This window comes from Gossypium arboreum, chromosome 13 (assembly GCF_025698485.1).
Source record: "Gossypium arboreum isolate Shixiya-1 chromosome 13, ASM2569848v2, whole genome shotgun sequence".
NCBI classification, from domain to species: domain Eukaryota; kingdom Viridiplantae; phylum Streptophyta; class Magnoliopsida; order Malvales; family Malvaceae; genus Gossypium; species Gossypium arboreum.
In genome coordinates, this window is record NC_069082.1 from 34,373,484 (window position 1) to 34,389,159 (window position 15,676).

The 15,676-nt window shown below is 35.1% G+C and overlaps 1 non-coding gene across 1 annotated transcript; it reads left to right on the top strand.

Moving 5' to 3' along the window:
- The first annotated feature begins 9,520 nt into the window (after positions 1 to 9,520).
- LOC128287514 (small nucleolar RNA R71) lies at positions 9,521 to 9,623 on the top strand. Its single transcript, XR_008278214.1, has one exon. It is a non-coding gene; the product is annotated as a small nucleolar RNA R71 (small nucleolar RNA).
- The last annotated feature ends 6,053 nt before the right edge of the window (positions 9,624 to 15,676 follow it).

Here is a 15,676-nt window from a genome sequence, read left to right on the forward strand (position 1 = left end):
GCTCTTGTTAGCCCATGGTTCAAACCTTTGTTATATCATGGGGATGGTATTTGGCCAAGGTGGATTTTGTGTTAATGCCATTGCATGTTAAATATGAAGCTTGCTAATGATATATGTGATGGTGGATTGATGGCTCTTGGACTTTCTTTTTAGTATTTTTGAGTAAGACATTAAGTTCTTTGTTTAATCATGACCAAAATTATGGTGTTGTGATGTATTCGGCCATGGTACATCCAAAAGTGTGATTTATGCTCATTGCATGGAAAGTAAGATTTGTGTTTTGAAATTATGTTCATGTTTAGTTACAATCAACTTGAGATTCGGCTCTAGCATATATATATGTATATATGTTTGTACATGATGTATTGGTATGACATATATACTATTTCAAGGTGTATATTTGCTTGTGATGATGTTTGGTTATGAAGTAAATGAGAGATGTGTATTGAGCTACGATATGTAATCGTTAGTTAGTAAAATGTATGCTGTTTTTGTGTGGTATTAAGTGTATAATTGGCCTCAACATGGACATGCATATTCGGCCACATGAGGGAAATTGGTGTGCATGCATTCGGTTAGAGGCAAGCATATTGATGCCTATTCTTGGCTTAGAAAATTCGGCTAAGAGGAATATTAACTAATGTGTTGAGTTCGATTCATGATTTCGTACACATGTGACTTTGATGCCTAATGAGTATATATATTGGCTAAGTACCTTGTATTCCTCTTTCGATGCTCAAATGATTAAATCGATTTATTTGTTAAATTAAGCTCAAGAGCAAAGGGGAACTAGATCCGACAAAGGGAAGGAAAAAGTGGTCGAATAGCCATTGAAATCGTTCGACGATATCCTAGGTAAGTTCTTGAGTAATAGAGCTTAAATTTGAATTGATTAGATCATGTTTAAAGCAAATTAAAATCATGCTCTTTGTGTGTGGCTATTGAGCGAAATTGCAAGTGTGAAAAGTGCCTTGTGTTTGAGTTTTGCTAATGAAAATGAAATCTGAATGTGTCATAATTTATTGATAATTGTGCTTGGTTATTGAATGATGTCCGGGCTAAGTCCCGAAGGCTTTGTGCTAAGTGACTATATCCGGACTAGGATCCGAAGGCATTCGTTGCGAGTTAATAAATCTGGGCTAAGCTCAAGGCATTTGTGCAAGTTACTAAACCCGGGTTAAGTCCCAAAGGCATTCGTGCGAGTCACTATAACCGGCTTCGTCCGAAGGCATTTGAGCGAGTCGTTATATCCGGTTAAATTCAAGGTGCGTGATTCGAGAATGAGCGATCTTGCTGTAAAATTTTCAGTTAATACGCTTGAAAAATTCCAGCAATGAGGTATGTTCGTATGTGCTTGAATTAGTTGATTCCTTGAATAATATTCGCTCGATCGAGTAATGAGTTTCCGGTATTTGGCTAAGATGATCCCTTATGTATGAACATAGGGGTTGGAATGTGAAATGAGTAGGATATTGAGAATTTGTGCTTATGAAATTATCCGTTAGCTTTATGAATGCTATGCTTTTGTTGTGCTGGAATTTCTTGCTCAAACTTACTAAGCATAAATTGCTTATTTCGATTTCTCTGTTTCTTTGTTTATAGATTTTGGCTCGTCAGCTATCGGACTCGGATTTTTGGAAGTCGAAGTCTCCCACACTATCAAAGCCCGATTTTGGTACAATTTTGGTTGAACTTTGAAATGGCATGTATAGGACTACCCTTTTGTTGAAGGTCATGTACCTTTCGGTTTTGTGTAAACTTGGATAGCCATGCGAAAATGGCTTATATAGGTTTTTAGCATAGTACCATAATCGTTTGTATGTTGATCATTATGAGGTATGGAATTCTTTTGAAACGATTAGCCATTGGAATGGTTAATCATGATCACACTTTGTGCTATGTATGCAAAAAGGGCCAATTGAATCATGGAAATCATGAAATAGGTAAAGCCTACCTTAAAGGCAGATGCTGATGGCAGCAGTGATGTGGATGTGAAAATCACTAAAAATAGTAGGAATGGTATTAAATAGTGAATAAATTATGTAAATGAACTTTGATGAATCTACTTTCATATGGAAGAAACGAAACGGTCATATGAGTTATATGTTAAGAGATATTAAAGTTCTCGTGAAACAGGGCCAGAACGGTTTCTGGATACCCTGTTCCGTCTTTGGAAATTCATTGTAAATTAACCAGAGATAATTAGGAGTCATTCCATATATGTATAGATTACTCTCTGAGTCTAGTTTCTATAGAAATAAACGGCATCAGTATTAAAGCCCTGTACAAGGAGGTATTCAATTTGTAACGCACGAAGGTCAGTGTAGTCCAACCCTGGAATAGGGGAGACTTTAACTAATAAACTGTACTAATTGGCTCGACCAAAAATTCTAGAAAAAAATATGTAGATGTACATATGTGTCTAGTTTCAGGGAAAAATTACGAAACAAATTTTCGAGCTTTGAAACTCAAGATATGATTTTTAAGGCGACAGTGATGCAGTGACCAGCTAGTCTAGAAATTTCTAAATGGACTGTGAAAATAGTTAAGTCTGTGTGCACCTTGTGTCCGATTCCGGTAATGGAGTCGGGTACCGGGTGTTACAGTGTTTATGTGGTGGAAATTAAGTGTTAAATGAAATGAAAATGATATTATATGGGGGTATGTATATTCGGCCATATGAGTAAATATGATTGGCATAATTTGTGTTTTGGAGATGTGTTGTGATGTTGATTATATGATTCAAAAATGAGGTATGTTAATGATGAAATATAATCGGCCATGGAAGTAGCTCATTTTGGAAGTATGATTCGTGGATGTTTTAGAATTGGCCTAAGTGTTTTCGTCATTAACATATATATATATATAATGCCAAAGGTATGCCTGAGGAATTGGTTAAGTACATTGTTGTTAAATGCTTGTTGTTTTGTATAATTGTTGCCTAGCTACTAAATGAACTTAGGATATTATGGATAAGTTCAAGAGTGACAAAATTGAAATGAAGTAGGCTTGTGCCGAATGAGTTTGCTGGCTAACGAAAATTGTTAAGTGCTTAGTTAATGTGCATATAAGTAAGTGAAGTTATGTTATAATAGAACTAAGTATGGCTAGTAAAGCCTATTTAGTTTTCTTGCTATGTTTGACCATAAATATGATACATATTTAAATCTATTGTTCTAGATATAGATTAAATGATATGTGATTGCCAAATGTGATTGTTAAGTGAATAATATTAGTTAAGTACTTAAGCAAATCTATTGTTTTACTTAAGCTTAAGCGCAAAGAGGACCAAAGTTGGATAAGGAAAGGGAAAAAGTGATCGAATAGCCACGAGATCGTTCGACCACATCCGAGGTAAGTTTTAAGTGATTAAACGTTGAGTAAATTCAACCATAATAGGACATAATGAGTTGATTTAATAAGATATGATGTGGCCATGATATGTTTTAAACTCAAATGGTAAGTTCATAAGTGTTTGGACTTGGAAATTTAAGAGCAAATTGTAATAATTTGCTTAGGACAGCAGCAGTAACGTGATTTTAGAAAATCACCATAAATTGTTGGTGTGGAATTATAGGCTGAATAAAATATGTAATCAAAGCTTAATTAGTCTAGTTCCTTATAAAAGAGGCCGTGTGAGCAAAGAAATTTCCTATAAAGAGATATTTAAAGTTGTGTGAGACGGTGTCAGAATGACTCTGAAATCCCCTGTTCTGTTTTTAGAAAATCGTTATAATTTGCAAAAAAATGGTTATAAGGTAAAATTTATATGCTTAGACTCCTTAATGAGTCTAGTTTCAAATGAAATTGAATATAACACATTTTGAATTCTGTACAATGAGAAATCTGATTCGTAGTGAGGAGTGGTCAGATTAGTAGAACAGTGAAACAGGGGAAAACTTTAAGAAAAATCTGGTATTGATTGGCCACACCTAAAATTCTGAAAATTTTATGGATGAAGGATACATGAGTCTACATTCGGGGAAAATTAACGGCGATTGATTTTGAGTTTTGTAGCTCCAGTTATAAACAATTTAGTGACTGTTGCTCAGGAAAACTGCTTGTAGTGAATATGTGATTTTGTTGTAAACTTTGATGAAACTATTTGAGTTGCTTATAAGCTATTGCTGAAATTGATGTACAAGAAAAAAAAATATGAAATATGTATGAGATATATATATGTGATAAGGCCTAATGGCAGATGTGATGAATGTGAAAGTGTATATATATGTGATAAGGCCTAATGGCCGATGTGATGAATGTGAAAGTGTGTATATATGTGATAAGGCTTAATGGCCGATGTGATGAATGTGAAGGTGTATATATGTGATAAGGCCGAATGGCCAATGTGATGAATGTGAAAGTGTATATATGTGATAAGGCCGAATGGCCAATGTGATGAATGTGAAAGTGTATATATGTGATAGGGCCGAGTGGCCAACGTGATGGATGTGGAAGTGTATAAATGTGATAAGTCCCGAAGGGCATTTGTGTTAGTACTATATCCGGGTTAAAACCCCGCAGGCTTTATGCGAGAATATTATCACCGATTAATGACCGTAGGCCTCGTGCTCGTACTATATCCGAGCTCTAATGACCCGATGGCTACGTGTGGAGATTTTGTCTGGGTAAGCGCCGAACTAAAGGTTTTGCTGAAGATTCAAGTAAAGCGTAAGATTATACGACTTCACAGTGACAATTAGTAATAAATACGCTCAATGCATTAAATTGGTCAGGTATGTATTCTGAGATTATATTTAAGTTTGATTTAGACTAAATCACAAGGTCGTTATGTGATGTACATGTGAGTAAAGCAATAAGACTGTTCTATTATTATTGTGCATTTGGTCAATGTGGGAAGTGAGGTAAAAATATGTAATGTACCTGTGATCATAAGAGGTCACCATCAAGTGAGAATTTATCTGCCTATTACATATGATGAGATGTGCATATTCGGAAAAGGGGATGGTATGCCCGAAGGAAGAGTGAAATAAAATACGAACAACTATGTTATAATTTGATTGTTATCTGTTGACCTTGCTTAAAACTTACTAAGCATTGTAATGCTTACTCGTTTACTTTGTTCCTCTGTTTTATAGATCTCATTTGGAAGCTACTGGGCTCGGGATTGTCGTGACTAGTCACACTATCACTATCCACTGTTTGGTACTGCTACGTTTTGGAATATCTTATGGCATGTATAGAATAGACTAGTAGTGAGAGGATATTTTGGTTAATGTATAGGACTACCCCTTTGTTGTAGGTCATGTACCTTTCGGTTTTGTGTAAATTTGGATAGCCATGCGAAAATGGCTTAAGTATACTTGATCATAGCATTATAATCGTTTTGTATGTCGTCCGTCGAGAGGTATGGAAATGTTGGTAACGGTTAGTCATGGGAATGGTTATTCATGATCACCTTTGGTATATGTATGACAAACTCTAGTTGATCCATGGAGGATCATGAAATAGGTAAAGTTCACCTTAAAAATAGATGCTGGCAGCAGCAGTGATGTGGATGTGAAAAATCTCTAAAAATAGTAGGAATGGAATTAAATAGCGAAAAAATTATGTAACCGAACCTTGATGAATCTACTTTCATAGGAAAGTAACGATACGATCATATGAACAGTATGTTAAGAGATATTTAAGTTTTCGTTAGACAGGGCCAGAACAGTTTTTGGATTCCCTATTCCGACTATGGAAATTCATTATAAATTAACCAGAGATAATTAGAAGTCATGCCATATATGTACAGAATCCTTTTTGAGTCTAGTTTCCTTAGAAGCAAGCGGCATAAGCATTGAAGCCCTGTACAAGGAGTTATCTAAGTCGCATTGCAGGAAGGGCAGTGTAGTCGAACCCTGTAATAGGGGAGACTTTAACTAATAAACTGTACTAATTGGCCCGACCGAAAATTCTAGAAAAAAATTTGTAGATGCATATATGAGTCTAGTTTTAGGGAAAAATCACAAAACTGATTTTTGAGTTGTGGAACTCAAGATATGATTTTTAAGGTGACAGTGACGCAGTTAGCCAACTGCCTGGAAATTTTTAAAAAAAAAGTGGACTGTGTAAGTAAATGGATTAAGCCCGTTAACCCCTCGTGTCCGACTCCGGCGACGGTCTCGGGTACGGGGTGTTACACCTATACATGCCAAAATCAAAATATTAAACTAGGTATACCAAAGCTTCAAGTGATAGTGTGATCGATGCCTCTGATGTCCCTTAATCCCCTATACTAGCTTGGCAGCACTATAAGAAAATGGAAAGGAGAAGTAGTAAGCAAAAAGCTTAGTAAATTGCATGTAAATAAATAATAATGTCAACCACTCATAGTTAAAACACATAGCATATAATAGATCAACACAACATTCTTGAGTGCACAAAGGTAGATATCACCACATACTTATACATCACAAATATAAGCCAAAGATTTCAAAATCATTTTCATAGGTAGAACTGACTCATGTTATTCTTACCATTGAGACATCCTAACTAGACTCATATCTCACGAGTTTCGAATAAGAACCTGTACCACTCACAACATGATTATATCTTTCATATCATTGTCATAAGCTTTAAACTAACCCGTGAAATCATTTTGAATACTAAAGGATATCTGACAAGCTTTACACAAGAGGATGAATTGCTGATGCCATGTTCCAAACATGGTTTTACGTTGGCTCACATGTCGAGGCCGATGCCATGTCCCAAACATGGTCCTGATGCCATGTCCCAAACATGGTCTTACACTGGCTCTCATATTGTGGCCGATGACATGTCCTAGACATGGTCTTACACTAGCACACATATGACCCAAATGTCATGGCATGGATATCCAATCTATTCCTAGGCTCAACCGGGAATTTACTACATTAATTTCATCACGCATTATTCATAAATCATATTCAACTATATTATGCAGAATCGATCATTCAACACATAATAGCGACAAAGTTGTCTTACTTACATACAACTTACCTCGGTATACAAAAAGTGGGCGGCTAGTTGGATTTAATCTACTTGCTTGGCCTTCCCCTAGTCTAAGACCGAATTTTGTATTTCTTAACCTAAAATGATAAAATTTCACTAACTTAATCATCATATTAATCAATTCATTTCATAATTCATATTTTGGAAAAATGACCATTTTGCCCCTAGACTTTCACAAAAATTACGATTTTACCCCTAGGCTTGTAAATTGATTTTTATCGAATTTCCTCATTAATCAAGCTTAGAAAAAACTACTTTAAGCCTATAGCATCTCACAATTTCAATTATTTCATACATTTACCACATAATTTGTAACTTATGCAAAAAGGGTCCCTAGTTAGGGTTTTCAGGAAAGCTACTTCACAAAAGTTGTTTATTTAACAACCAAGATTCATTTTCTTCCATAAAATTTAGAAAACAACATGAATAATCTCATGGAAAAACCCTATACTTTCAACCATTTTGTAAAATAGTCTCCTCATTAGCTAGATTATGCTACAAGTGTCCCAAAAGTACAAAAATTATCAAGTAAGGCCATCAAAATCACTTACTTGTAACGGTAAAGAGTGGCTGAAATTTAGAAGCTCCAAAACACTTATTTTGCTGGTATTTTTTGGTGGAGAGGAGAAAGATGGGAGTTGATATCTTTTTCTCCTTATTTTATTTCTAGTCAAATTAGTCACCAACATTTTACCTAACTTTAACCCTACAATATTTTTGTCTCCTTGATCAGCCACTAACATATTTAAGGTATATTTACTCAAAAAAGACCCCTAATTTAATGTTCTATAGGTATTTGACACCTTCAGCTAGTAGAACAAAATTTTCACACTTTATGCTATTTAGTCCTTTTTCAAAACTAAGCATGCAATCGCGAAAAGTATTTCACCAAAATTTTCATGCACTCATATAATATTGTTACAACACATAAAATAACATTAAAAATAATTTCTTCAACCTCAATTTAGTGGTTTCGAAACTACTATTTCGACTAGGCCCAAAATCGGGTTGTTACAATATATGCATGCATATGCAATTACCTCTTATGTGATGTGATTTATAAATGCTTGGTAAATGGTTGACTGTGGCTTAATGGTTTTGTTGTTGAATGGTTAAGATTGGCGCATGGATATGCCAGGGAAATTAAGTAAAATTAAGTATGTTATTGGTAGCCATATTGAAACTTGTAGAATGTGAGTTGATATGATTTGGTTTAACAAATTATGGTATTGTAAATGTGTTGAGTGTGGATAATGAAATGTCATGATTTGGCCTTGTTTTGTGGATGTTTGGTTGCCTAAGTATATCATGATTTATGCCATTGAACTTTTTTGTGTGTAGGTGGAAATGAGGGTGACAAATGGCTTGGTAAATAGCCTTTATTTTGTCCACACGGGTGTGTGTCTAGGCCGTGTGTGACACACGGTCTACCTTATGGGCATGTGTTTCGATTGTGTGTCACCTACACCTTAATTTTGAGAAATAGAATGCTCAGAATTAAGCATATGGGCAAAGACATGGGCATGTGTCTCAGAAGTGTGAGGGACACGGCCTCAGGCACTAGCGTGTGTCTTGGGCGTGTGAAGTCTGTACCAATTTAATAAAAATTAAATTAACCACACGACCTAACACATGGGCATGTGACTTGGTCGTGTGACCTCAATTTGTTCATGCTTCGCAAAACAGAGAGTTACACGAGTTAGGGACACAGACGTGTGTGACCACACGGCCTACCCACACGAACGTGTCCTAAACCACACGTTCGTGGGTCCCCTATTCATGGCAAAAAATTTCTCTTTTTTGTAAAATTTTCCTAAATGCTTGGCTTAGTCCTGAACCACTTCCAAAGCATGTTTTGGGCCTCGTAGGCTTGCATTAGAGACTTTATGTTTGATTGTAAATGGTTTTAATTTATTCAGAAATTTATGACTCGGAATTACATGTTTGCTTGTGATGTAAGTCTGGTAATGCCTCGTATCCTATTCTGGTATTGAATATATGTAAGGGGTATTTCATGTTCGGTCCAGCTCTTTGGTTATTCCAAGAAAAGTTTGGATGGTTTTTCCATGAAGGATTATAAAAGTTGGATAGTTGTCCTAGTCTACATCTATTCTGGTTTTGATTCCCTACATAATAAACTGACTCGGGATTTGATGGACAATTCTCGAAAGAATGATTACCCTCACAATATACACAGGAAATAATGTCAAAGTGGCTCAATGGCTAATATGCAATAAGATTTAAACCGTTAGTAGCAAACTGTTTCAACATTGAAGAGATGGAAGATACTTGAGCTGAGAATGAAGTGAGGGCATCTACTTCATGCACTTTGGCTACTCGTCTTCCTAAAGCTGTTGGATTTGTCAGCCACTAGTAATTGTTACTTGTTATTCTCTCCATGATTTCTTAAGTCTCATTACAAGACTTAGTTAAGAGAGCTTCATTCGTAGAAACATCTACCACCAACCTTGTGTGTGCATTGAGATCATTATAAAATGTCTCTAGTTGTATGCAATATGGAATCTTGTGGTGAGGGCATTTGCGTAATAGCTCTTTGAATCTTTCCCATGCTCATATAGGGTTTCTTCATCCATTTGTTGAAAATTTGTGATCTCATTCTATAACAAAGCATATTTGTTAAGGAAATACTTTACCAAAAAGTGTTCTGCTAATTCTTGCCAAGTAGAATTGAATTGGGTAGAAATGAATTAAGTCATGCCTGTGCTTAATGTCATAACAAGTATGGAAACGACTTCAACCTCAATGTGTCTTCAGTTACACCTACTACATTGAAAGAATCGCTCACCTCCATGAACAACTGAAGGTGAATATGTGGATCTTTTGTGGGCATTCCACTAAATTGGTCCATTGTTTGAAGCATCTGAAACATCATAGGCTTTAGTTCAAACTACAGTGCCTCGATCTCCGATCTCCTAATTCTTAGATTAAGCTCACTAAGAAATGGCATACTGTACTGCCTTATAGCTCAATCCCTATCATCAGCAATAAGGGTTGGATTACAGGCATTAATGGCTCAATTCCCTTGAACATCATTTTGATTTCCACGGTCCATTTATGCAGCTTGTCTTTGAGTTAGTATTTCTCATCTTCTTTGTCCAAATGTCCTTTCGATTTTAGGGTCTAAAGGGAGTAAATCGACGAGTCGATCTATGTAACACCTGAAAAGATAATCACAAAAAAATAAAAATAAAAAAATAAAATTGCAAGATATAATTTAAAAAATAATGATTTAATTAAAAGTCCCCGAAAACAGCACCAAAAACTTGGTTCGTGACAGAATGTGAAAGTGTACATAGTCATCTTCAAGTAATAAGTGAGTAAAAAGAGTTATCGTATCCACAGGTTGGTTACGAAAAACACAATAATTTTGAGTGATAGGTGTGAAATTAAGTTAATTAACTTAATGCAAGTTAACCTAAATACAAATGAAATGAAATGCATGTGACAGCCCAAAATTTACCCTAGTCAGAATGTGGTTTCGGGACCACAAGACCGAGGCATAAAAATAATTTAAAATTTATTTTGATGCCTATGATATGTGTTAATTTGTGTGTGACATTTTGATGATTGATTTAGTGTTATAAAGGTGAATTTCACTAGAAAGGACTTAGTAGTGAACTTTGAAAGTATGAAGGGAAATGTGTGATGACTAATTAAAGCATGCATGCAAAACAATGGACTTGCATGTCAAATTCCCTTTTATAGGTGGTGGCGGCCATGACAAAGAATATGGGCTAAACATGTCATGAAACATGTTTTGTTGGGCATTAGGGAGAAATAATAAACAAATAAGCATGGGTAAGAAAAGAATGAAAAAAAAAAAGTGTGTGAGTGTGGTATCTCCCCCATTGCCGTGAGTTGTAAAGGAAGAAAGAAAAAAATTTGTTCATCCTTTCTTTGAGCCAAAACTAAGGAAGAAGGAGGGATTTTTGCTCCATTTTTTGGTTTGGAAGAGATCTAGAAGGAGATTTTGGCTATACTTGCATCAAGATTAAGGTATGTATGAGGTTGTGTCATGAGATTCATGCTTGTTTTGGTTGCTAACTTGATGTGCATGTTAGCCATGGTTCAAATCCTTGCTATGCCATGAAAAATGGAATTTGGCCAAGGTTGATATTGTGTTAAAGCCATTGCATGCTAAATGTGAAGCTTGCTAATGATGCATGCAATGATGGATTGACTACTCTTGAAATTTCTTTGTAGCAATCTTGAGTAAGACATTGAATTCTTTGTTTAACCATGACCAAAGTTGAAAGAGTATGGTTGTGATGTATTCGGCCATGGTGCATTCATGAGCATGATTTATGCTTGTTACTTGATTGGTAAAATTTGTGTTTGGATGGGTATGAACCCCTTGAGATTGACCTTGCACCTATATGTGTATACATGTTTGCACATGATGTATTGGCATGACATATGTACTATTTCAAGGTATATATTTGCTTGTGATGATGTTTCGGTTATGAAGTACATGAGAGATGTGTATTGAGCTACAATATGTAATGCGTTAGTTAGTAAAATACATGCTGTTTTTGTGTGGTATTAAGTGCATAATTGGCCTCAACATGGACATGCATATTCGGCCACATGAGGGGAAATTGGTGTGCATGCATTCGGTTAGAAGCAAGCATATTGATGCCTATTCTTGGCTTAGAAAATTCGGCTAAGAGGAATATTAACTAATGTGTTGAGTTCGATTCGTGATTTCGTACATATGTGACTTTGATGCCTAATGAGCATATATATTGGCTAGGTATCTTGAGTTCCTCTTTCAATGCTCAAATGATAAAACCAATTTATTTGTTAAATTAAGCTCAAGAGCAAAGGGGAGCTAAATTCGATAAGGGGAAGGAAAAAGTCGTCGAATAGCCGTCGAAATCGTTCGACCACGTCCGAGGTAAGTTTTCGAGTATCGAAACTTAGATTTTGATTCGATTGAATGAAGTAATAAGCAATCGAAATTGTGCCTTTGTATGTGGCCATTGAGCCGAAATGATATTTTTTCTAAGTGAATTGTGCATAAAAGTTGTGTTATGAAATTGAAACAAAGATGTGTATAAATGTTCGAGTGATATCCGGGCTAAGCCGAAGGCAATTGTGCAAATTGTGACATCGGGCTAAGCAGAAGGCAATTGTGCGAGTTATGATATCCGGCTAAGCCCGAAGGCAATTGTGCGAGTTGTGATATCCGGGTTAAGTCCCGAAGGCATTTGTGCGGGTTACCATAACCGGGCTATGTCCCGAAGGTGTTTGAACGAGTAGCTATATCCGGATAAACTCCGAAGGTATGTGATTCGAGAACTTTGAACTTGCTGTAAAATTTTCAGTTAATACGCTTGTGAAATTCCCAACAACAAGATGCGTTTAGTGTGTGCTTTGCACACTATGAGTAAGTGTATGTGCATATTCGCCCGATGATAAATGAGTTATCGCCTTGACTAAGCCGTTATTAGTGTATGAATATAAGAGTTGGGATTGTGAAGTAAGCGGTCTTTGAGAAATTGTGCATATGAATTATTGTTTAGCTACTTGAATGCTATGCTTTGGTTGTGTGTATATTATGGCTCGAAACTTACTAAGCATAAATTGCTTACTCCGTTTCTTTGTTTCTCTGTTTATAGATTTTGCTCGTTAGCGATCGGATTCGGGATCATAGAAGTTGAAGTCAACCACACTATCAAAGCCCTTTTGGTACTCTTTTAGTTGAGTTTTGGATATGGCATGTATAGGACTACCCTCGGTTGTTTTTAAGTACTTTGTGATGTATATGTGTGCGGCCATGCGAAAATGGTTCGTAAAAGTGGAGTATGGAATTTGACCATATGTGGTTTGTAATTATATTTGGTTTCATGATGTGATTATGGTTTGGAATGAGAGAGTTGGTCACATGATCAGCCATTAGAATGGCTAAATATGATCATATGTGGACCTAAGTATGACTAGACTATAGTTGGTCCATGGCAACTCGATCATTTATTAACTTGGAATCTAATATAAGTTCTTTCGAAATCTTATACTTAGAAAAACATGTATATTTTTATGTCCATATTGAGCTAAGGATTCCTTAGAATTTATGTAAAGTAACAGAGATGTATCAGGTTTGAAACAATTTAATCACAAAAACCTAAAGTTATGTAAGGTAATAGAGCTCTCCCGAGTTAGTACGAACCATTAATTTAATTGAATCAGGATCTAAATTCAGCAAGCACCTTCCAATTATCATGTCCATTAAGTATCATTTGATCAAGATTGATCAACTATTTCTAATGCATTCAAATATATTTTAATGCATGAAATACATAAATGATTTTAGTTGGAAGAATGAACAACCAAGGCACCAGACACCATAAACATGAATCAAATGAACTTCATCAAATTAATACAATTGCTCTAGCCAAAACAAAATTAAGTCATCATCATTAATGAAAAAACATTAAAACAATTTGCAAACATGTTGAATAACTAAGAAAAAAATTAAAGAGTAGGAAAAAGAAACTCTTGATGATTTCAGTGATTGTCCAAAAACCGATCGTGGTGGCTTCCTCCAATTCTCATGATTGCTCCTTGGAAACACAAAAATTTATATGCTTTTTCATACCCATTTTTACTTAAATTCATGCAAATCCGATTAAATTCTTGTCAAAAAATAATTAAATATTATAAAATAATTAAATTGTGTTAAGAATATGAACGTGGTGAATTTTAGTTAATTTTATACTTAATTTTGATTAATTTTGACTATTTTTGACAGATTCGCGCAAAGGGCAAAAATTGGCTCGACTGACACTGCTGAAAGCACAAAACCGACAAGAAATTTGAAGTATCGAGGCACATTATTTCCAGCCTAAGACAGTCCAAAAATGTGTATTAATTCATAACTTAATTAATTTTAATTTATTCCTCATTTAATTTGGGTCAAATAAATTATTTCTAATTAATTATGGAGAAAGGGTCCTGTTGAGCTGCACTGGTCGAACCAAATTGAGTGAACCAAACCAGCCAATAATTGGGCAGCCCAAAACCATCCATATGCTAACCCAAATCAGCATTTTAGCTGATTAAATATGCTTGCAAAAATGCCCTTGAAAGACTTCAAAATTGCATTCAAACCCCACCTTTAATTGTGGCTTTGTAGATTTGCCCCAGGCTATTAGCAAAGTTGAAAGTCTCAACTTTTTCCAAGTAGATGGCAGTGCATAGTGGGGCTATTTGGCTGCAGGAATTTTCTATTTTTAGCAGCCACAATCATCTATAAAAGCCACCCCTTTCTGATCATTCAAACCATCCCTCAATCCCACAACATTCTCTCATTCTCTCTTCTCCTCTCTCACTTTTCTCTCCATTTTTTTCCATCCCATTTCCCTTTTTGTTCGAGTTCCAATTTCTTCTCTTGGGAAAGATGCTCTCATCATCCATTTTTGAGCAGCAATTAGGTGTTTATAAGCTACCTTGATAGCTGAGGACCACGAAGAACGAAGAACGGAGCAACTAGTCAAGCCACGGAGAAACATTGGATTTGTTTCTTGTTCCCTATCTCTTTAATTTTTGTTGTTGTTTTGACGAACATGTTTATGAATATTTATGCTATTGAAATGGTTATTTTAATCAATTTAGCTTAAATTAAGTTTGTGTTGGGTTGATTATATTCAGCCTGCTTGAATTGTTAAAATGATGTTTATGCTGTTATAGGCCTCTGTAAATTGCTTGGTTAAGTAAAATCATGCCTAGTTATTTTTGCAATATAATTTTTAAATAACTAATGAATTAATTATTAAATTTTATTGAATTTATAATTAATAGACACAATTCTTAAACATGACGCGATTCTTAATCAGTGCATGTTTATTCTTCTAAGGTAGCTGAAGTTTAAATTAGCATTGTATTTGGCGATACATATGCCTTGCATGACTTGCAAGATTTTTGTGATTAAACTGTTTCAAGGTAGAAATACCCTGTTAGCTCACTTAACCTTTTATATGCTTTTGAAGATTAATTAACCACTTGTATTGACATTGAAAATTTTCAAGAGATTGATTAATTTAATAAGTATGTATGAGCAGTAGTTAGCAAATTACCGAGTTGTCGTGAATTTATTCGTAGCAATATAAACATAAGTTTAATAATTCTAAGTTAAAGAAATGTAATTAATCCAACACAAGTATGTTATTTGGATTAAATCTTATTTGAAATCGTGCATTAGAACTCCTTTGTTTTATTTTAATTATTTACTTAGTTTTTAAATAGTTTTGACCATATTTTAAAACCAAATTATTTTTACCTCGTCAAAGGGTTTTACAATTAATTTCATAAATAATTCTTTTTACAGTCTCTGTGGGTACGATAACTCAACATTTACCTGTCACTTTATTACTTGTTGTGATTGTGTACACTTTCACATTTTCCGTAGTTCCACTCCTTCGTAAACTACTCCTCAAGGTTACCAGCTAAGATTAGTTTTCTTTAAGGAAAAATGATAGTTAAAGGAAATGAGGATATGAGAAGGCTTATGCGTGCAAGGGAGAAAAGGAATGTTATGAAGTATGAATGAATGGTAAATGATAAAGGATGATTGAGAAGTAAAATGAAGGTGGTATTTATAGTAGAGGGATAGCATTGGAGTTAGCTAAAAATAGCTTAGAAATCCCTTAAATTGCTCCCT